The sequence below is a fragment of the Eriocheir sinensis genome, chromosome 1 (genome assembly GCF_024679095.1).
Source record: "Eriocheir sinensis breed Jianghai 21 chromosome 1, ASM2467909v1, whole genome shotgun sequence".
NCBI classification, from domain to species: Eukaryota; Metazoa; Arthropoda; class Malacostraca; order Decapoda; family Varunidae; genus Eriocheir; species Eriocheir sinensis.
This window is the reverse complement of record NC_066509.1, coordinates 27,109,264-27,131,118: the sequence shown is the minus strand read 5'-3', so window position 1 is coordinate 27,131,118 and position 21,855 is coordinate 27,109,264. Positions and strand designations below refer to the sequence as shown.

The following is a 21,855-nucleotide window of genomic DNA, read 5'->3' as shown; positions in this document are numbered from 1 at the left end:
CTGGAGGTTGAAGGAAACTAACAAACCTTCGTTACCTCACCGGGGTCCCAGCGCTGTCATGTGTTTACCTGTGTTACCTGGCTCAAACATCAGGACCAACTTAACAAACCTTCACTACTTCACCCGGTCCAAGCGCTTTCATGTGTTTACCTGTGTTACCTGGCTCAAACATCAGGACCAACTTAACAAACCTTCACTACTTTACCCGGTCCAAGCGTGGCACGTGTTTACCTGTGTTACCTGGCTCAAACATCAGGACCAACAACAAACGTTCACTAATTCATCCGATCCAAGCGCTGGCATATGTTTACCTGTGTCACCTGGCTCAAACATCAGGACCAACAACAAACCTTCACTACTTCACCCGGTCCAAGCGCTGGCATGTGTTTACATGTCTTACCTGGCTCAAACATAACTACCAACTAACAAACCTTCACTACTTCACCCGGTCCAAGCGCTGGCATGTGTTTACCTGTGTTACCTGGCTCAAACATCAGGACCAACAACAAACCTTCACTACTTCACCCGGTCCAAGCGCTGGCATGTGTTTACCTGTGTTACCTGGCTCAAACATCAGGACCAACTTAAGAAACCTTCACTACTACACCCGGTACTAGCGCTGGCATGTATTTACCTGTGTTACCTGCCTCAAAGATGAAAGCCAGTTCACCTTTCTCGTCAACGGCCACACCACGTTGAAAACACCGCTTCTCGTCCGATCAGCGAAGTTAAGCGACGTTGGGTCTGGATAGTACTTGGATGGGTGACCGCCTGGGAACACCAGATGCTGTTGGCATCCCTCTTTTTATTTACTTTCTCTTAATTTTTCACTTTGCGGTCCTGGTGACTCTTTTCTTTTCATATAGCTTTCGGCCTTTCGTTATGTTTTATATTTTTTTTTTATTTCGTTTTGCACACCTCATCTTTTATTTTTATTTAGTTATCAGCCTTTCTTTTGCATTCCTCTTTTCTTTTCATGTAGGTCTTAGCCTTTGGCTTTGCATCCCTGTTTTCGTTTTATTTAGCTTTTGGACTTTCGTTTTGCACCAATTTTTTTCCGTAAGCATTTCGTTTTCCGTCCCTTTTTTTTTTCTTTTCATTTAGCTCAGCCTTTCGTTTTGAAAATTTTGACGCTGGCTACGTAACTTTATATATTTATTGATTAATTAATTTATTTTTACTTCACCAGGGTCCCAGCGCTGGCATGTGTTTACCTGTGTTACTTGACTCAAACATAAGGAGCAACTTAACAAACCTTCACTACTTCACCCGGTCCAAGCGCTGGCGTTTACCTGTGTCACCTGGCTCAAACATCACGACCAACTTAACAAACCTTCACTACTTCACCTGGTCCAAGCGCTGGCATGTATTTACCTGTGTTACCTGCCTCAAAGATGAAAGCCAGTTCACCTTTCTCGCCAACGGCCACACCATGTTGAAAACACCGCTTCTCGTCCGATCAGCGAAGTTAAGCGACGTTGGGTCTGTATATTACTTGGATGGGTGTTCCGCCTGGGAAGACCAGATGTTGTTGGCATCCCTCTTTTTATTTAGTTTCTCTTAACTTTTCACTTTGCGGTCCTGGTGACTCTTTTCTTTTCATATAGCTTTCGGCCTTTCGTTATGTGTTATATTTTTTTTCTTTCGTCTTGCACCCCTCTTCTTTTCTTTTTATTTAGTTATCAGCCTTTATTTTGCATTCCTCTATTCTTTTCATGTAGGTCTTAGCCTTTCGCTTTGCATCCCTGTTTTCGTTTTATTTAGCTTTTGGACTTTCGTTTATCACCAATTTTTTTCCTTAAGCATTTCGTTTTCCGTCCTTTTTTTTCTTTTGATTTAGCTCAGCCTTTCGTTTTGAAAATTTTGACCCTGGTTACGTAACTTTATTTATTTACTGATTAATTTATTTATTTTTACTTCACCCGGTCGAAGCGCTGGCATGTGTTTACCTGTGTTACCTGGCTCAAACATAAGGAGCAACTTAACAAACCTTCACTACTTCACCCGGTCCAAGCGCTGGCGTTTACCTGTGTCACCTGGCTCAAACATCACGACCAACTTAACAAACCTTCACTACTTCGCCCGGTCCAAGCGCTGGCATGTGTTTACCTGTGTTACCTGGCTCAAACATCAGGACCAACCTAACAAACCTTCACTACTTCGCCCGGTCCATGCGCTGGCATGTGTTTACCTGTGTTACCTGGCTCAAACATCAGGACCAACTTAACAAACTTTCACTACTTCGCCCGGTCCATGCGCTGGCATGTGTTTACCTGTGTTACCTGGCTCAAACATCAGGACCAACTTAACAAACCTTCACTACTTCACCCGGTCCAAGCTCTGGCATGTGTTTACCTGTGTCACCTGGCTCAAAAAATCAGGACCAACTTTATAAACGTTCACTAATTCATGCGATCCAAGCGCTGGCACGTTTTTACCTGTGTTACCTGCCTCAAAGATCAAAGCCAATTCTCCTTTCTCGTCAACGGCCACAGCACGTTGAAAACACCGCTTCTCGTCCGATCAGCGAAGTTAAGCGACGTTGGGTCTGGATAGTACTTGGATGGGTGACTGCCTGGGAACACTAGATGCTGTTGGCATCCCTCTTTTTATTTAATTTCTTTAAACTTTTCACTTTGCGCTCTTGGTGACTTTTATTTTTATATGGCTTTCGGGGTTTCGTTATGTATTCTTTTTTTCTTCTTTTCCTTTTAACTTTTAGCCTTTCGTTTTGCACCCCTCTTCTTTTCTTTTCCTTTAGCTTTTAGCCTTTCTTTTGCATTCCTCTTTTCTTTTCATCTAGGTCTTAGCCTTTCACTTTGCATCCCTCTTTTCGTTCTATTTAGCTTTTGGACTTTCGTTTTGCACCATTTTTTTTCAGTAAACATTTCGTTTTCCGTCCCTTTTTTCTTTTCATTTAGCTCAGCCCTTCATTTTGAGATTTGTGACGTTCGTTACGTAACTTTATTTATTTATTCTTTTTTTTCTTCCAATGACCGTTTGGCACAGCATAAAAGGAGAAACAATTAACAACAGGCACAAGCAATCGATCAGCTTTCCTTTTGTCCTTAGAGGCCGTGGTCCCATGGCCTAATTACCCCTTAAATCACTGAATATGTTTGTGTGTGTGTGTGTGTGTGTGTGTAGTTCAGTTTTGTGCCATGACAAGTGTATCATAATAACTCTTCCTGGTAAATTCATGACGTACATTTCCTGGAGGTTGAAGGAAACTAATAAACCTTCATTACTTCACTGGGGTCCCAGCGCTGGCATGTGTTTACCTGTGTTACCTGGCTCAAACATCAGGACCAACTTAACAAACCTTCACTACTTCATCCGGTCCAAGCGCTGGCATGTGTTTACCTGTCTTACATGGCTCAAACATCAGGACCAACTTAACAAACCTTCACTACTTCACCCGGTCCAAGCGCTGGCATGTGTTTACCTGTGTTACTTGGCTCAAACATCAGGACCAACTTAACAAACGAGAAATGCCGACCGAAACACCTTCTTTGTCATTCACGCGGGGACAAATGACGTAAAGACAACCCGTTCTGAGGAGCTGCTTGAGAAATACCGCCGCATGATCAAGCAGTATAAATGTAAAACGGATGCCAGTAACATCATAATCTCAGGAATCCTCCCGAGGGTCGGTTCCGAATCTAGCTTTTACAGTAAGGCCTACAGCTCAAATAACAGACTTCAGTCACTTGCTCACAAGAAAACGTCCAGTTCGCTAACTTGTGGAACAATTTTTACTACGATTCAGACTTGTTTCTTCCTGATGGCATCCACTTAAACCCTGTTGGAGCAGCCCGTTTCGGGAGGCTGCTCTGTGACAAAGTGGCTCTTCGAAAGCCAAAAAACGCGGAGGCGAGAACACCAGCAGCTCCACCGTAAGGGAGTATTCAATCCGCAAAACACCCGACTCGAATCACATTAAAGATTGCTTATGTAAACGTTCGCAGCCAACGTAACAAATTTGAAGACTTAGAAGTCCTCGCAGCTACAAATCATTATCACATCATCGGAGTCACAGAATCTTGGATAGACACTTTAAATAGAGATTTTATTGCTTCTTCCGTCGCTGCTTCTTCTTCTTCCGTCGCTGTTTCTTCTTCTTCCGTCGCTGTTTCTTCTTCTTCCGTCGCTGTTTCTTCTTCTTCTGTTGCTGCTTCTTCTTCTTCCGTCGCTGTTTCTTCTTCTTCCGTCGCTGTTTCTTCTTCTTCCGTCGCTGTTTCTTCTTCTTCCGTCGCTGCTTCTTCTTCTTTCGTCGCTGTTTCTTCTTCTTCCGTCGCTGCTTCTTCTCTCGTCGCTGTTTCTTCTTCTTCCGTCGCTGCTTCTTCTCTCGTCGCTGTTTCTTCTTCTTCCGTCGCTGTTTCTTCTTCTTCCGTTGCTGCTTCTTCTTCTTCCGTCGCTGTTTCTTCTTCTTCCGTCACTGCTTCTTCTTCTTCCGTCGCTGTTTCTTCTTCTTCCGTTGCTGCTTCTTCTTCTTCCGTCGCTGTTTCTTCTTCTTCCGTCGCTGTTTCTTCTTCTTCCGTCGCTGTTTCTTCTTCTTCCGTCGCTGCTTCTTCTTCTTCCGTCGCTGCTTCTTTTTCTTCCGTCGCTGTTTCTTCTTCTTCCGTCGCTGTTTCTTCTACTTCCGTCGCTGTTTCTTCTTCTTCTTCCGTCGCTGCTTCTTCTTCTTCCGTCGCTGCTTCTTCTTCTTCAGTCGCTGCTTCTTCTTCTTCCGTCGCTGTTTCCTCTTCTTCCGTCGCTGTTTCTTCTTCTTCCGTCGCTGTTTCTTCTTCTTCCGTCGCTGCTTCTTCTTCTTCCGTCGCTGCTTCTTCTTCTTCCGTCGCTGTTTCTTCTTCTTCCGTCGCTGTTTCTTCTTCTTCCGTCGCTGTTTCTTCTTCTTCCGTCGCTGTTTCTTCTTCTTCCGTCGCTGCTTCTTCTTCTTCCGTCGCTGTTTCTTCTTCTTCCGTCGCTGCTTCTTCTTCTTCCGTCGCTGTTTCTTCTTCTTCCGTCGCTGTTTCTTCTTCTTCCGTCGCTGTTTCTTCTTCTTCCGTCGCTGTTTCTTCTTCTTCCGTCGCTGTTTCTTCTTCTTCCGTCGCTGCTTCTTCTTCTTCCGTCGCTGTTTCTTCTTCTTCTTCCGTCGCTGTTTCTTCTTCTTCCGTCACTGCTTCTTCTTCTTCCGTCGCTTTTTCTTCTTCTTCCGTCGCTTCTTCTTCTTCTTCCGTCGCTGTTTCTTCTTCTTCCGTCGCTGTTTCTTCTTCTTCCGTCGCTGTTTCTTCTTCTTCCGTCGCTGTTTCTTCTTCTTCCGTCCTTATTCTTCTTCTTGCGAGGGTTCTTCTTCTTCCTTCGCTGGTTCTTCTTCTTCCGTCCTTTCTTCTTCTTCTTCCGTCGCTGTTTCTTCTTCTTCCGTCCTTCTTCTTCTTCTTCCGTCGCTGCTTCTTCTTTCGTCGCTGCTTCTTCTTCCGTCGCTGCTTCTTCTTCCGTCCCTGTTTCTTCTTCTTCCGTCGCTGCTTCTTCTTCTTCCGTCGCTGCTTCTTCTTCCGTCGCTACTTCTTCTTCTTCCGTCGCTGTTTCTTCTTCTTCCGTCGCTGTTTCTTCTTCTTCCGTCACTGCTTCTTCCTCCGCCGTTTCTTCTTCTTCTTCCGTCGCTGTTTCTTCTTCTTCCGTCGCTGTTTCTTCTTCTTCCGTCGCTGCTTCTTCTTCTTCCGTCGCTGTTTCTTCTTCTTCCGTCGCTGCTTCTTCTTCTTCTTCCGTCGCTACTTCTTTTTCTTCCGTCGCTGCTTCTTCTTCCGTCGTTGGTTCTTCTTCTTCCGTCGCTTCTTCTTCTTCTTCCGTCGCTGTTTCTTCTTCTTCCGTCGCTGTTTCTTCTTCTTCCGTCGCTGCTTCTTCTTCTTCCGTCGCTGTTTCTTCTTCTTCCGTAGCTGTTTCTTCTTCTTCCGTGGCTTCTTCTTCTTCCGTCGCAGCTTCTTCTTCCGTCGCTTCTTCTTCTTCTTCCGTCCTTTCTTCTTCTTCTTCCGTCGCTGTTTCTTCTTCTTCCGTCCTTCTTCTTCTTCTTCCGTCGCTGTTTCTTCTTCTTCCGTCGCTGTTTCTTCTTCTTCCGTCGCTTCTTCTTTTTCTTCCGTCGCTGCTTCTTCTTCTTCTTCCGTCGCTGTTTCTTCTTCTTCCGTCGCTGTTTCTTCTTCTTCCGTCGCTGTTTCTTCTTCTTCCGTCGCTGTTTCTTCTTCTTCCGTCGCTTCTTCTTCTTCTTCCGTCGCTGTTTCTTCTTCTTCCGTCGCTGCTTCTTCTTCCGTCGCTGCTTCTTCTTCCGTCGCTGTTTCTTCTTCTTCCGTCGCTGTTTCTTCTTCTTCCGTCGCTGTTTCTTCTTCTTCCGTCGCTGTTTCTTCTTCTTCCGTCGCTGCTTCTTCTTCTACCGTCCCTTCTTCTTCTTCTTCCGTCGCTTCTTATTCTTCTTCCGTCACTGCTGTTTCTTCTTCTTCGTCGCTGCTTCTTCTTCTTCCGTCGCTGTTTCTTCTTCTTCCGTCGCTGTTTCTTCTTCTTCCGTCGCTTCTTCTTCTTCTTCCGTCGCTGTTTCTTCTTCTTCCGTCGCTGCGTCTTCTTCTTCCGTCCTGTTTCTTCTTCTTCCGTCCTGCTTCTTCTTCTTCCGTCGCTGTTTCTTCTTCTTCCGTCCTTTCTTCTTCTTCTTCCGTCGCTTCTTCTTCTTCTTCTTCCGTCGCTTCTTCTTCTTCCGTCGCTGTTCTTCTTCTTCTTCGCTTCTTCTTCTTCCGTCGCTGCTTCTTCTTCTTCCGTCGCTGCTTCTTCTTCTTCCGTCGCTGTTTCTTCTTCTTCCGTCGCTGCTTCTTCTTCTTCTTCCGTCGCTTCTTCTTCTTCTTCCGTCGCTGTTTCTTCTTCTTCCGTCGCTGTTTCTTCTTCTTCCGTCGCTGCTTCTTCTTCTTCCGTCGCTGCTTCTTCTTCTTCTTCCGTCGCTGTTTCTTCTTCTTCCGTCGCTGCTTCTTCTTCTTCCGTCGCTGCTTCTTCTTCTTCCGTCGCTGCTTCTTCTTCTTCCGTCGCTGCTTCTTCTTCTTCCGTCGCTGTTTCTTCTTCTTCCGTCGCTGTTTCTTCTTCTTCCGTCGCTTCTTCTTCTTCTTCCGTCGCTGCTTCTTCTTCTTCCGTCGCTTCTTCTTCTTCTTCCGTCGCTGCTTCTTCTTCTTCCGTCGCTGCTTCTTCTTCTTCCGTCGCTGCTTCTTCTTCCGTCGCTGCTTCTTCTTCTTCCGTCGCTGCTTTTTCTTCTACCGTCGCTGTTTCTTCTTCATCCGTCTCTTTTTCTTCTTCTTCGGTCTCTTCTTCTTCTTCTTCTTCCGTCGCTGCTTCTTCTTCTTCCGTCGCTGCTTCTTCTTCTTCCGTCGCTGCTTCTTCTTCTTCCGTCGCTGCTTCTTCTTCTTCCGTCACTGCTTCTTCTTCTTCCGTCGCTGCTTCTTCTTCTTCCGTCGCTGCTTCTTCTTCTTCCGTCACTGCTTCTTCTTCTTCCGTCACTGCTTCTTCTTCAGTCGCTGCTTCTTCTTCCGTCGCTACTTCTTCTTCTTCCATCGCTGCTTTTTCTTCTTCCGTCGCTGCTTCTTTTTCCGTCGCTGCTTCTTCTTCTTCTTACGGCGCTGGTTCTTCTTCCGTCCTTTCTTCTTCTTCCGTCGCTTCTTCTTCTTCCGTCCTGCTTCTTCTACTTCGTCCGTCGCTGCTTCTTCTTCCGTCGCTGCTTCTTCTTCTTCCGTCACTGCTTCTTCTTCTTCCGTCACTGCTTCTTCTTCTTCCGTCACTGCTTCTTCTTCTTCCGTCACTGCTTCTTCATCTTCCGTCACTGCTTCTTCTTCTTCCGTCGCTGTTTCTTCTTCTTCTTCCGTCTTCTTCTTCCGTCGCTGCTTCTTCTTCTTCCGTCGCTGCTTCTTCTTCTTCTTCCGTCGCTGTTTCTTCTTCTTCCGTCGCTGCTTCTTCTTCTTCCTCTGCTGCTTCTTCTTCTTCCGTCGCTGCTTCTTCTTCTTCCGTCGCTGCTTCTTCTTCTTCTTCCGTCGCTACTTCTTTTTCTTCCGTCGCTGCTTCTTCTTCTTCTTCCGTCGCTGCTTCTTCTTCCGTCGCTGCTTCTTCTTCTTCCGTCGCTGCTTCTTCTTCTTCCGTCGCTGCTTCTTCTTCTTCCGTCGTTGTTTCTTCTTCTTCCGTCGCTGCTTCTTCTTCTTTCGTCGCTGCTTCTTCTTCTTTCGTCGCTGCTTCTTCTTCTTCCGTCGCTGCTTCTTCTTCTTCCGTCGCTGCTTCTTCTTCCGTCGCTGCTTCTTCTTCTTCCGTCGCTGTTTCTTCTTCTTCCGTCGCTGCTTCTTCTTCTTCCGTCGCTGTTTCTTCTTCTTCCGTCGCTGCTTCTTCTTCTTCCGTCGCTGCTTCTTCTTCTTCCGTCGCTGCTTCTTCTTCTTCCGTCGCTGCTTCTTCTTGTTCCGTCGCTGCTTCTTCTTGTTCCGTCGCTGCTTCTTCTTGTTCCGTCGCTGCTTCTTCTTGTTCCGTCGCTGCTTCTTCTTGTTCCGTCGCTGCTTCTTCTTAAGCTGCTGTTTTTTGTATCGTTGTTTCTTCTTCCGTCGCTGTTTCTTCTTCTATACTGCTTTTTTTCTTCTGTCGTTGCATCTTCTTCAGTCGCTGCTGTTTCTTGAGCCGTTTTTTCCTTCTCCGTCACCGTTCTTTCTTTATCTTCCGCTGTTGCTGCTTTTCGTTCATACACCACTGCCGTTTCTTTCTCCGCCGCCGCTTATTCTTCCGATCCTGGTTCTTCTTCTTCCACAGCTAAGTCCTCTTCCTCCTCTCCATATTTTTTTCCAATGATACTTTTCATCCTTCTGCTAATGCCTCTTCTTCTGCCCTGCTCCTTCTCCTTCCGTTGCTTGATTTCCTTCTGCCGTTGCTTCTTCCACCGCTATGATTTCCCATCCTTTCTCCGCTCTTTCTTCTTCAGCCATTTATTATTCCTATTCACCCACCGTTGTCGCTGCTTCTTCTGTCACTGTTTCTTTAATTTCATCTTACCTGCACAATTAAGCCAACGTCAGCATCCCACCCTGACATTTAAGCCCGGGTCAGCATCCCACCCTGACATTGAAGCCAACGTCACCATCCCACAAGGACATTTAAGCCAAGGTCAGCATCCCACCCTAATATTTAAGCCAGGGTCAGCATCCAACCCTAACATTTAAGCCAGGGTCAGCATCCACCTGACATTTAAGCCAGGGTCAGCATCCCACTAACATTTAAGCCAGGGTCAGCATCCCACCTTAACATTTAAGCCAGGGTCAGCATCCCACCTAACATTTAAGCCAGGGTCAGCATCCCACCCTAACATTTAAGCCAGGTCAGCATCCCACCCTAACATTTAAGCCAGGGTCAGCATCCCACCCTAACATTTAAGCCAGGGTCCGCATCCACCCTAACATTTAAGCCAGGGTCAGCATCCCACCCTAACATTTAAGCCAGGGTCAGCATCCCACCCTAACATTTAAGCCAGGGTCAGCATCCCACCCTAACATTTAAGCCAGGGTCAGCATACCACCCTAACATTTAAGCCAGGGTCAGCATCCCACCCTAACATTTAAGCCAGGGTCAGCATCCCACCCTAACATTTAAGCCATGGTCAGCATCCCACCATAACATTTAAGCCATGGTCAGCATCCCACCCTAACATTTAAGCCATGGTCAGCATCCCACCCTAACATTTAAGCCAGGGTCAGCATCCCACCCTAACATTTAAGCCAGGGTCAGCATCCCACCCTAACATTTAAGCCAGGGTCAGCATTCCAGCCTAACATTTAATCCAGGCTCAGCATCCCACACTAACATTTAAGCCAGGGTCAGCATCCCACCCTAACATTTAAGCCAGGGTCAGCATTCCACCTAACATTTAAGCCAGGGTCAGCATCCCACCTAACATTTAAGCCAGGGTCAGCATCCCACCCTAACATTTAAGCCAGGGTCAGCATCCACCTAACATTTAAGCCAGGGTCAGCATCCCACCCTAACATTTAAGCCAGGGTCAGCATCCACCCTAATATTTAAGCCAGGGTCAGCATCCCACCCTAACATTTAAGCCAGGGGTCAGCATCCCACCCTAACATTTAAGCCCAGGTCAGCATCCCAACATAACATATAAGCCAGGGTCAGCATCCCACCCTAACATTTAAGCCAGGGTCAGCATCCCACCCTAACATTTAAGCCAGGGTCAGCATCCAACACTAACATTTAAACCACGGTCAGCATCCCACCCTAACATTTAAGCCAGGGTCAGCATCCCACCCTGACATTTAAGCCAGGGTCATCATACCACCCTAACATTTAAGCCTGGGTCAGCATCCCACTTTAACATTTAAGCCAGGGTCAGCATCCCACCCTGACATTTAAGCCAGGGTCAGCATCCCACAATAACATTTAAGCCATAGTCAGCATCTCACCCTGACATTTAAGCCAGGGTCAGCATCCCATCCTGACATTTAACTCAGGGTCAGCATCCCACCCTAACATTTAAGCCAGGTAAGCATCCCACCCTGACATTTAAGCCAGGGTCAGCATCCCACCTGACATTAAGCCAGGGTCAGCATCCCACTGACATTTAAGCCAGGGTCAGCATCCCACCCTAACATTTAAGCCAGGGTCAGCATCCCACCCTGACATTTAAGCCAGGGTCAGCATCCCACCCTGACATTTAAGCCAGGGTCAGCATCCCACTCTGACATTTAAGCCAGGGTCAGCATCCCACTCTGACATTTAAGCCAGGGTCAGCATCTCACACACACACACACACACACACACACACACACACACACACACACACACACACACACACACACACACACACACACACACACACACACACACACACACACCTCCTCTATCTTCCCTTCCTCTCTGTTCCTATTAATTCCTCTCTTCCTCTACCTTCTCTTCCTCTTCTTCCTCTTTCTCATCCCTCTAATCTTCCTTCATTCGTGCATCCAGTCAGTTAGTCGGTTGGTTGGTCAGTTGGTCGTTTGGTCATTCGTATTCAGTCATTCGTTTGTTCTGTCGGTCTTTTGGATTCACCCGGTGCCACATCGTTTGGATTTGGTCCAGTCCCGGTCGGTCAGTTGGTCGTTCGTTCGGTCGGTGGTCGAGCGTTCGTTACGTCGGTCCCGGTTCGAGCGTTCTATATCCCACAGATCGGTCGGTCGATCAGTCGGTCCCAGTCATTGGGCTCACTCGGACGGTGTTCGCATCATTTCAGTCGTCGGTTGGTCGTTCTCGCTTCGTCGATCGTTCGTTCGTTCGTTCGGCCCGCTCGTTCGTTCATTCGTTCGTTCGGAAACCTTGGCTCGTTCAGTTCATTCGTTCATTCGCCTACCGCCGGTCGGTCGCTCGTTCGTAAAAAAAAAAAAAAAAGTCGTTCGTGGTCCGGTTGGTGGTTCGTGCGTTTCGTCCAGTTTGTTATCTTTCGTTTGGTCGGTCGGTCACATTTGGTCCATTGCTTTGTTCGTTTTCCGTTTCGGTCGTGCAGTCGGTCGGTCTTTCGTTCGTTCGCTTGTTCGTTCGTTCGTTCGTCGTCGGTCGATCGCTCGGTCGTTCGTTTGTTCGTTCGTTCGTTTATAAGCCAGGGTCACCATCTCACACACACACACACACACACACACACACACACACACACACACACACACACACACACACACACACACACACACACACACACACACACACACACACGCTTCCTTTATTTTCCCTTCGTCTTCCTGTTCCTTCTCCTCTCCTCCTCTATCTTCCTTCCTCTCCCTCTTCCTTTTAATTCCTCTCTTCCTCTACGTTCTCTTCTCTTCCTCTTCCTCCTCTTTCTCATCCTCTAATCTTCCTTCATTCGTGCGGTCGGTCAGTCAGTCGGTTGGTTGGGCAGTCGGTCGTTTGGTCATTCGTTCGGTCGTTCGTTTGGTCGTTGTGTCGGTTGTTTGATTGATCCTTCATTTGGTTTGGTCGGTCGGTCGGTCGGTCGTTTGTTCGGTCGGTCGGTCGGTCGTTCTGTCAGTCGGTCATTGGATCATTCGGTTGGGTGTTCGATCATTCAGGTCGTTCGGTTGATGGCTCGTTTCGTCAGCCGTTCGTTCGCTCGTCGTTCGTTCGTTCGTTCGTTCGGTCGGTCGCTCGCTCGTTCATTCGTTCGGTTGGTGGTTCTTTCATTTGGTCGCTCGTTCATTCGTTCGCTCGGTCAGTCGGTCTTTCGGTCGTTCGCTTGTTCGTTCTTTCGTTCGTTTGGTCGGTCGACGCTCGTTTGTTCGTTCGTTCGGTCGGTCGGTCTGTCGCCCGCTCGTTCGTTTGTTCGTTCGGCCGGTCGGTCGGTCGTTCCTTGTTCGTTCGTTCGTTTTGTTTGGTCGCTTGCTCGTTCGTTTTCGTTCGTTCGTTCGTTCACCAGTCGGTCGTTCAGTCGTTTGTTCATTAGATCGTTGGCTGGCTTGCTCGCTCTCGTCCGCACGCTTGATCTCTCTCTCTCTCTCTCTCTCTCTCTCTCTCTCTCTCTCTCTCTCTCTCTCTCTCTCTCTCTCTCTCTCTCTCTCTCTCTCTCTCTCTCTCTCTCTCTCTCTCTCTCTCTCTCTCTCTCTCTCTCTCTCTCTCTCTCTCTCTCTCTCTCTCTCATAACAGAAAGAAACGAAAGATAATAAGAATGTTTCCGTCCGGCTCCTCAATCCTCCCTTCCCTCATACACACACACACACACACACACACACACACACACACACACACACACACGCACACGAATAACAGAAAGAAAAACAAAAGAAAACAAGCTTCTTCGTTTTCCTCTCTCCTCCTCATTCTCTTCCTTTTCCTCTTTCTCTTCCTCTTCTTCCTCCTCCTCCTCCTTCTCTTCCTCTCCCTCTTCCCTCCACTCTTCCCCTTTCACAGCTATTCCCTCTTCCACTCCTACACAGCCTTCACTCTCTTCCCGTTCCTCCTCCTCCTCCTCCTCCTCCTCCTCCTCTTCCTCCTCCTCCTCCTCCCTCTCCTTCTCCGCCTTCCCTTCCTCTCCCTGGTCTATCTTCTTCCTCTTCCTTCACCTTCCCTTCCTCTCCCTGTCCCTGCTCCTCCCTCTTTTCCTCCACGTTCCCTTTCCCTTCCTCTTCCTCTTCCTGCGCATTCTTTTCCATTTTTTATATAGTTTTATTTTATTTTTGTTATTTTTCATTTTTATTTGTTTTGTTTTACTTTTTTTCTATTTTTTTTTTTTTATTTGGTGTTTAATTTTTTTTTTAGTATTTTTTTGTTTTACTCTTTTCTATTTTTTGTTTTGTTTTTTGGTGTTGTTGATTTTTTTTTCTTTTTTTTGTTTTAGTGTTTTTTCTGTTTTACTTTTTTGTTTTTGTTTTGGTTTTGTTTTGGTGTTAATTTGATTTTTTTAAGATTTTTTGTTTTCGAATTTATTTGGAATTTTTTTTTAGGACAAAACGAAAAGTAAAGAAAAGCCTCGTAACTCCGCCCCACGCCGCACTCCCGCCAGCATCCCACCCTAACATCTAAGCAAGGGTCAGCATCCCACTCTAACATTTAAGCCAGGGTCAGCCTCCCACCCTGACATTTAAGCCAGGGTCAGCATCCCACCCTGACATTTAAGCCAGGGTCAGCATCCCACCCTGACATTTAAGCCAGGATCAGCATCCCACCCTGACATTTAAGCCAGGGTCAGCATCCCACCCTGACATTTAAGCCAGGGTCAGCATCCCACCCTGATTTCTAAGCCAGGGTCAGCATCCCACCCTGACATTTTAGCCATGGTCAGCCTCCCACCTGACATCTAAGCCAGGGTCAGCATCCCACCTTTACATCTAAGCCAGGGTCAGCATCCCACCTGATATTTAAGCCAGGCCAGCATCCCACCCTGACATTTAAGCCAGGGTCAGCATCCCACCCTAACATTTAAGCAAGGGTCAGCATCCCACCCTAACATTTAAGCCAGGGTCAGCATCCCACCCTAACATTTAAGCCAGGGTCAGCATCCCACCCTGACATTTAAGCCAGGGTCAGCATCCCACCCTGACATTTAAGCCAGGATCAGCATCCCACCCTGACATTTAAGCCAGGGTCAGCATCCCACCCTGACATTTAAGCCAGGGTCAGCATCCCACCCTGACATTTAAGCCAGGGTCAGCATCCCACCCTAACCTTTAAGCCAGGGTCAGCATCACACCCTAACATCTAAGGCAGGGTCAGCATCCCACCCTAACATTTAAGCCAGGGTCAGCATCCCACCCTAACCTTTAAGCCAGGGTCAGCATCCCACCCTAACATTTAAGCCAGGGTCAGCATCCCACCCTGACATTTAAGCCAGGGTCAGCATCCCACCCTAATATTTAAGCCAGGCTCAGCATCCCACCCTAACATTTAAGCCAGGGCCAGAATCCCACCCTGACATTTAAGCCAGGGTCAGCATCCCACCCTAACCTTTAAGCCAGGGTCAGCATCCCACCCTAACATTTAAGCCAGGGTCAGCATCAAACCCTAACCTTTAAGCCAGGGTCAGCATCCCACCCTAACATTTAAGCCAGGGTCAGCATCCCACCCTGACATTTAAGCCAGGGTCAGCATCCCACCCTAATATTTAAGCCAGGGTCAGCATCCCACCCTAACATTTAAGCCAGGGTCAGCATCCCACCCTAACATTTAAGCCAGGGTCAGCATCCCACAGTAACATTTAAGTCAGAGTCAGCATCCCACCCTAACATTTAAGAAAGGGTCAGCATCCCACCCTAACATTTAAGTCAGGGTCAGCATCCCACCCTAACATTTAAGCCAGGGTCAGCATCCCACCCTAACATTTAAGCCAGGGTCAGCATCCCACTCTAACATTTAATTAAGCCAGGGTCAGCATCCCACCCTAACATTTAAGCCAGGGTCAGCATCCCACCCTAACATTTAAGCCAGGGTCAGCATCCCACCCTGACATTTAAGCCAGGGTCAGCATCCCACCCTAACATTTAAGCCAGGGTCAGCATCCCACCCTAACATTTAAGCCAGGGTCAGCATCCCACCCTAACATTTAAGCCAGGGTCAGCATCTCACCCTAACATTTAAGAAAGGGTCAGCATCACAACCTGACATTAAACCAGGGTCAGCATCACACCCTGACATTTAAACCAGAGTCAGCATCACACCTAAACATTTAAGTCAGGGTCAGCGTCCCTCCCTAACATTTATGCCAGGGTCAGCATCCCACCCTAACATTTAAGCCAGGGTCTGCATCCCACCCTAACATTCGCTTGTTCGTTCGTTCGTTCGTGCTGTCAGTCGATCCCTCGCTCGTTTGTTCGTTCGTTTGTTTGTCGTTCGTTCGGTCGTTCATTCGTTCGGTCGTTCATTTGTTGGTTCGGCCGGTCGTTCGTTCGTTCGCTCGGTCGCTCGTTCGTTCGTTCGTTCGTTCGGTTGGTGGTTCTTTCGTTTGGTCGCTCGTTCGTTCGATCGGTCTGTCTTTTGGTCGTTCGCTTGTTCGTTCGTTCGTTCGTTCGTTCGTTCATTCGTTCGGTTGGTGGTTCTTTCATTTGGTCGCTCGTTCATTCGTTCGCTCGGTCAGTCGGTCTTTCGGTCGTTCGCTTGTTCGTTCTTTCGTTCGTTTGGTCGGTCGACGCTCGTTTGTTCGTTCGGTCGGTCGGTCGGTCTGTCGCCCGCTCGTTCGTTTGTTCGTTCGGTCGGTCGGTCGGTCGTTCGCTTGTTCGTTCGTTCGTTTGTTTGGTCGCTCGCTCGTTCGTTTGTTCGTTCGTTCGTTTGTTCGTTCGTTCGTGCGTTCGTTCGTTCGTTCGGCCGGTCGGTCGGTCGGTCGTTCGGTCGTTTGTTCATTAGATCGTTGGCTGGCTTGCTCGCTCTCTCGTCCGCCCGATCTCTCTCTCTCTCTCTCTCTCTCTCTCTCTCTCTCTCTCTCTCTCTCTCTCTCTCTCTCTCTCTCTCTCTCTCTCTCTCTCTCTCTCTCTCATAACAGAAAGAAACGAAAGATAATAAGAATGTTTCCGTCCGGCTCCTCAATCCTCCCTTCCCTCATACACACACACACACACACACACACACACACACACACACACACACACACACACACACGAATAACAGAAAGAAAAACAAAAGAAAACAAGCTTCTTCGTTTTCCTCTCTCCTCCTCATTCTCTTCCTTTTCCTCTTTCTCTTCCTCTTCTTCCTCCTCCTCCTCCTTCTCTTCCTCTCCCTCTTCCCTCCACTCTTCCCCTTTCACAGCTATTCCCTCTTCCACTCCTACACAGCCTTCACTCTCTTCCCGTTCCTCCTCCTCCTCCTCCTCCTCCTCCTCCTCCTCCCTCTCCTTCTCCGCCTTCCCTTCCTCTCCCTGGTCTATCTTCTTCCTCTTCCTTCACCTTCCCTTCCTCTCCCTGTCCCTGCTCCTCCCTCTTTTCCTCCACGTTCCCTTTCCCTTCCTCTTCCTCTTCCTGCGCATTCTTTTCCTTTTTTTATATAGTTTTATTTTATTTTTGTTATTTTTCTTTTTTTTTGTTTTGTTTTACTTTTTTTCTATTTTTTTGTTTTTTTTTTGTTTTGGTGTTTAATTTTTTTTTTTGTATTTTTTTTGTTTTACTCTTTTCTATTTTTTGTTTTGTTTTTTGGTGTTGTTGATTTTTTTTTCATTTTTTTGTTTTAGTGTTTTTTTCTGTTTAACGTTTTTGTTTTTTTTGGTTTTGTTTTGGTGTTAATTTGATTTTTTTTAGATTTTTTTTTTTCGGATTTATTTTGAATTTTTTTTTTGGACAAAACGAAAAGTAAAGCCTGTAACTCCGCCCACGCCACTCCCGCCAGCATCCCACCTAACATCTAAGCAGGGTCAGCATCCCACCTAACATTTAAGCCAGGGTCAGCCTCCCACCTGACATTTAAGCCAGGGTCAGCCTCCCACGCTGACATTTAATCCAGGGTCAGCATCCAACACTGACATTTAAGCCAGTGTCAGCATCCCACCCTGACATTTAAGCCAGGGTCAGCATCCCACCCTGACATTTAAGCCAGGGTCAGCATCCCACCCTGATTTCTAAGCCAGGGTCAGCATCCCACCCTGACATTTAAGCCAGGGTCAGCATCCCACCCTGACATCTAAGCCAGGGTCAGCATCACACCCTAACATTTAAGCCAGGGTCACCATCCCACCCTGACATTTAAGCCAGGGTCAGCATCCCACCCTGACATTTAAGCCAGGGTCAGCATCCCACCCTAACATATAAGCCAGGGTCAGCATCCCACCCTAACATTTAAGCAAGGGTCAGCATCCCACCCTAACATTTAAGCCAGGGTCAGCATCTCACTCTGATATTTAAGCCAGGGTCAGCATCCCACCCTGACATTTAAGCCAGGGTCAGCATCCAACACTGACATTTAAGCCAGGGTCAGCATCCCACCCTGACATTTAAGCCAGGGCTAGAATCCCACCCTGACATTTAAGCCAGGGTCAGCATCCCACCCTAACCTTTAAGCCAGGGTCAGCATCCCACCCTAACATTTAAGCCAGGGTCAGCATCCCACCCTAACCTTTAAGCCAGGGTCAGCATCCCACCCTAACATTTAAGCCAGGGTCAGCATCCCACCCTGACATTTAAGCCAGGGTCAGCATCCCACCCTAACATTTAAGCCAGGGTCAGCATCCCACCCTAACATTTAAGCCAGGGTCAGCATCCCACCCTAACATTTAAGCCAGGGTCAGCATCCCACCCTGACATTTAGTCCAGGGTCAGCATCACACACACACACACACACACACACACACACACACACACACACACACACACACACACACACTTCCTCTATCTTCCCTTCCTCTCCCTGTTCCTTCTCCCTCTCTTCCTCTATCTTCCCTTCCTCTCCCTGTTCCTTTTAATTCCTCTCTTCCTTTACGTTCTCTTCCCCTTCTTCCTCTTTCTCATCCCTCTAATCTTCCTTCGTTTGTGCGGTCGGTCGGTCAGTCGGTTGGTTTGTCAGTCGGTCGTTTGGTCATTCGTTCGGTCGTTTGGTCGTTCGTTCGTTCGGTCGTTGTGTCGGTTGTTTGATTGGTCCTTCGTTTGGTCGGTCGGTCGGTCGGTCGGTCGTTCGGTCGATCGGTCATTGGATACTTCGGTCGGTTGTTCGATCATTCGGTCGTTCGGTCGTTCGTTCGTTTCGTCGGTCGTTCGTTCGCTCGTCCAGTCGTTCATTCGTTCGTTCGGTCGGTCGGTCTTTCGGTCGTTCGCTTGTTCGTTCTTTCGTTCATGTGGTCGGTCGGTACGCTCGTTTGTTCGTTCGGTCGGTCGGTCGGTCGCTCGCTCGCTCGCTCGTTCGTTTGTTCGTTCGTTCGTTCGGTCGGTCGGTCGTTCGCTTGTTCGTTCGTTCGATCGTTCGGCCGTTTGTTTGGTCGCTCGCTTGTTCGTTTGTTCGTTCGTTCGTTCGGTCGGTCGGTCGTTCGCTTGTTCGTTCGTTCGATCGTTCGGCCGTTTGTTTGGTCGCTCGCTTGTTCGTTTGTTCGTTCGTTCGTTTGTTCGTTCGTTCGTTCGTGCGTTCGTTCGTTCGATCGTTCGGCCGGTCGTTCGTTCGTTCGTTCGTTCGTTCGTTCATTAGATCGTTGGCTGGTTTGCTCGCTCGCTCGCCCGCCCGAACGCCCGATCTCTCTCTCTCTCTCTCTCTCTCTCTCTCTCTCTCTCTCTCTCTCTCTCTCTCTCTCTCTCTCTCTCTCTCTCTCTCTCTCTCTCTCTCTCTCTCTCTCTCTCTCTCTCTCTCTCTCTCTTAACAGAAAGAAACGAAAGATAATAAGAATGTTTCCGTCCGGCTCCTCAATCCTCCCTTCCCTCACACACACACACACACACACACACACACACACACACACACACACGCGCGCGCGCGCACACGAATAACAGAAAGAAAAACAAAAGAAAACAAGCTTCTTCGTTTTCCTCTCTCCTCCTCATTCTCTTCCTTTTCCTCTTTCTCTTCCTCTTCTTCCTCCTCCTCTTCCTTCTCTTCCTCTCCCTCTTCCCTCCACTCTTCCTCTTTCACAGCTATTCCCTCTTCCACTCCTACACAGCCTTCACTCTCTTCCCGTTCCTCCTCCTCATCCTCCTCCCTCTCCTTCTCCGCCTTCCCTTCCTCTCCCTGTTGTATCTTCTCCTTCCTCTTCCTTCACCTTCCCTTCCTCTCCCTGTCCCTGCTCCTCCCTCTTCTCCTCCACTTTCCCTTTCCCTTCTTCTTCCTCTTCCTGCGCATTCTTTTCCTTTTTTTTATATAGTTATATTTTATTTTTGTTATTTTTCAGTTTTTTGTTTATGTATTTTTTTTTTGTTTTACTTTTTTCTATTTTTTGTTTTGTTTTGGTGTTGATTTTTTTCATTTTTTTGCTTTAGTATTTTTTTTTTTACTTTTTTCTAGTTTTTTTGGGTTTTGTTTTGGTGTTGATTTTTTTCATTTTTTTGTTTTAGTATTTTTTTGTTTTACTTTTTTCTAGTTTTTTTTGGTTTTGTTTTGGTGTTGTTGATTTTTTTTTTTAGATTTTTTTGTTTTCGGATTTTTGTGGATTATTATTTTTTTTTTTTAGGACAAAACGAAAAGTAAAGAAAAGCCTCGTAACTCCGCCCCGCGCCGCGCCCCCGCCTGCCCCGCTGACGTACCGCTGCTGCTGCCGGTGCTAGTGTTGCGTCTGTCGCTGGAAAACAAACACTCACCTCCCGGGCCTCAAATCGCCCGGGCCCAGACGACGACGGTGCCCCCACCTCCTCCCTCTCTCCTTCACCTTCCCTTGCTCTCTTCCTTTTCTTCCCTCTCTTCCTCCTCCTTCCTCTTCTTTGCCTCTTCCTCCTTACCCTTCATCCCTCCCTTCACCTTCCTCTCCTCTGCCTCTTCCTCCTTACCCTTCATCCCTCCCTTCACCTTCCTCTCCTCTCCCTGTTCCTCCTTATCCCTTCATCCCTCCCTTCACCTTCCTCTCCTCTGCCTCTTCCTCCTTATCCCTTCATCCCTCCCTTCACCTTCCTCTGCCTCGTCCTCCTTACCCCTCATCCTCCCTTCACCTTCCTCTCCTCTGCCTCTTCCTCCTTATCCCTTCATCACTCCCTTCCCTTCTTCTCCCTCTTCCTTCTCGTCCCTCTCTTTCTCCTCCTTCATTCCTCTCTCTGTTCCTCCTTACCCTTCATCACTCCCTTCACCTTCCCTTCCCCCTGTTCCTTCTCCACCCTCTCTTCCTCCACCCTCCCTTCTTCACCCTGTTCCTCCTCCTTCCTTACTTCCACCCCCTCCTCACCCTTTCCTTCCAAGCACTCCCTCCCTCCCTTCTCTCCATGTTCGTCCTTGGCCTCTGCTCCCCACTCCTCCTCCTGCACACTCCGCTCCGTGTACTCGAGGCCCTCAGCCCGCCAGCCTCGCTTGGCCGCCAGGGCTTCCAACTCCTGCCGCCACGCCGCCTCGCTGTTGTTGAGGGCGGCGAGGCGGTGCCTCCCTGCTGCACCATGCCGCCTTTCCTGGACTGGTAGAGGCGGTACAGGAACTCCGGTCCTTGACGGGTTTGGGGACGTCCTTCAGGTTGAACCTGATCTTGCGAGGCCGCCGAGAAAGCTCCTCCTCCGCCTTGGCCTGTAGCCGCCGGGCCCTGCGTCCCTTACGCTTCTTCGTCTTGCCATCGCCGTTGAGCTGCTGCAGTCGTTCCCGCCGCTCGACACGTCGCTCGCTGATACGGTCCCGCCGCTCCTGCAGGCGCCTTTGCCGCTCCTGGGCAGTCATACCGCTGAGGCACTCCTCACAGTTGCTGAAGTAGACGAGGTGTTCAGCACACCTGAGCCGGGCCACCGGCTCCTCCCAGCCCAGCGGATAGGGCGGCTCCCTCTCTGTGCCCGTCAGCTGCACGTCAGCTTCTTCTTCTTTTTTCTCTTCCCCTCCTTCCTCCCTCCTTTCCGTGTCTGTCTCAGCTAATACCTCTTCCACTTCTACGCAGCCTCCACTCTCCTTCTGCTCCCCCTCTTCCTCCTCCCTCCCTTCCTCCACCTTGCTCTTCTCTCTTTGTTCCTCCTTGGCCCTTGCCGCCACGTCCGTGTAGGTGAGGGCCACCGTCGTGGTGGCGGCCCTTGAGTCGGTGTCGCAGAAATTCTGCACCGCCAGCTGCAGCTGCTGGAGCATTGCCGTGGCCGCCGCCACGTCCTGCGGGTTCTTGTCAGGGTGGGCGGCGAGGGCGAGGCTCCGGCACTGCCTCCTTATCGCCCTCTCCGTGGCACCGCGCGCCAGCCCCAGGAGGCCGTGGTAGTGTCTGGTGGTGTCCATCGAGGCGCCGTGCGTCACGGTGTGGTGCCCGAGAGTGGTGTGCTGTGCGTGCATGTGTTGGTGCTGGCCTTCCAGCGTGCTGCAGCACAGCCTCTTGGGCGATGAGTTCCCCCCGTGCTTGATGCTCGGGAATTTCTGTTTCTTGGATTGGGGTGGGCGTGGGTGGGGGATCAGGCACGGGATTTTGATTTCTTGAGATGGAGTCACCCTTTTCCTTTCTCTTACCCCACATAGGGTCGAGATTTACCACATCACCTCGGTTTGAGATATGCCGTTTTAGGGAGCTCGGAGTTGACATTGCATGGGGCGAAATCTAGAGCTAGTTGCACCTTTTGTAGGGAAGATCGCTACGGGAGCTGAGTGGCTGGATGGAGGGAGGGTGATGTTAGCTACGGGATCTGATTGGCTGGATGGAAGGAGGGTAATGTTAACTACGGGAGCTGATTGGCTGGATGGAAGGAGGGTAATGTTAGCTACGGGAGCTGATTGGCTGGATGGAAGGAAGGTAATGTTAGCTACGGGATCTGATTGGCTGGATGGAAAGAGGGTAATGCTAGCTGCGGGATCTGATTGGCTGGA

General features: G+C 48.7%; 2 non-coding genes and 1 pseudogene across 2 annotated transcripts; all 3 read left to right on the top strand.

Moving 5' to 3' along the window:
- Positions 1-677: 677 nt before the first annotated feature.
- Positions 678-796, top strand: LOC126997134 (5S ribosomal RNA). The gene has a single exon (XR_007751910.1). It is a non-coding gene; the product is annotated as a 5S ribosomal RNA (ribosomal RNA).
- A 621-nt stretch (positions 797-1,417) lies between these two features.
- On the top strand, positions 1,418-1,537 carry LOC126997536 (5S ribosomal RNA; annotated as a pseudogene).
- Positions 1,538-2,481: 944 nt separating this feature from the next.
- On the top strand, positions 2,482-2,600 carry LOC126997449 (5S ribosomal RNA). The gene has a single exon (XR_007752117.1). It is a non-coding gene; the product is annotated as a 5S ribosomal RNA (ribosomal RNA).
- Positions 2,601-21,855: the final 19,255 nt, after the last annotated feature.